General features: G+C 40.5%; 1 non-coding gene across 1 annotated transcript; it reads right to left on the reverse strand.

Annotated features, from left to right (window-relative positions):
- Positions 1-288: 288 nt before the first annotated feature.
- On the reverse strand, positions 289-395 carry LOC116458217 (U6 spliceosomal RNA). The gene has a single exon (XR_004245262.1). It is a non-coding gene; the product is annotated as a U6 spliceosomal RNA (small nuclear RNA).
- Positions 396-856: the final 461 nt, after the last annotated feature.

The raw sequence follows: 856 nt of genomic DNA on the forward strand, positions 1-856 counted from the left end.
AAAAAACAAGAAAGATAAAGAGGGTTAAATGATAATATTGTACTCTTGATATTTAACAGGATTTGAATATAATGTACTCAGAATATAATGATAAATCAGACACAGGCCTTGCCTTCCAAAGGCTTACAGGCTCATAGGGGAGCTCAATATAAAGAAACTTAATTCCTTTATTATTCCACAAATACACTGTAAGCTGTTCTCCCCAAGTCCGAAGTTAACACCCTGGTTCAAGCCACCATGTTCTCTCACCTTGACGACTGCAATTACCTTCTTTTAAAATACATATATATATAAATGGAACACTTCACAAATTTGCATGTAATATTTGCACAAGGGCCATGGTAATCTTCTCTGTATCATTCCAGTTTTACTATATGTGCTGCCAAACTGAACACTGCAATTATCTTCTAACTGGTCTCCAAGTTCCCTCTCTTGCTCCTCCAGTCTGTTCTCAGCAGAGAAGCCAGCATGATCCTTTAAAAACACCAGTCTGATCATATAATGCCCCTGCTCAAAACCTCCCAATGGCTTCCCATTCAACTTAGGGGAAAAAGACTAAATTCCTTACTTTAGTCTAGAAGGTCTGATGATCTGGGACTTGTCTGTCTCACTGCCCTCCTCACTTATTCTGCTCCAGCCTCACCAGTCTGCTTGCTCTTCCTTGAGCACACCTAGAGAGTTCCCACTTCAGATTCTTTGTTGTCTCTCCTAAAATGATGCTTCCCCAGGTATCTGCACAGCTCCTTCCCTTACTTTATTCACGTCTCTGCTCAAATGCCACCTCATCAAAGAGGGACACTATCCAAAATAGCATCCCCATTGCTTACTATGCCCTTACATTGCTTTAGAGAAAGAC

The sequence above is a fragment of the Hylobates moloch genome, unplaced genomic scaffold, assembly GCF_009828535.3.
Source record: "Hylobates moloch isolate HMO894 unplaced genomic scaffold, HMol_V3 SCAFFOLD_18, whole genome shotgun sequence".
Lineage (NCBI taxonomy): Eukaryota > Metazoa > Chordata > Mammalia > Primates > Hylobatidae > Hylobates > Hylobates moloch.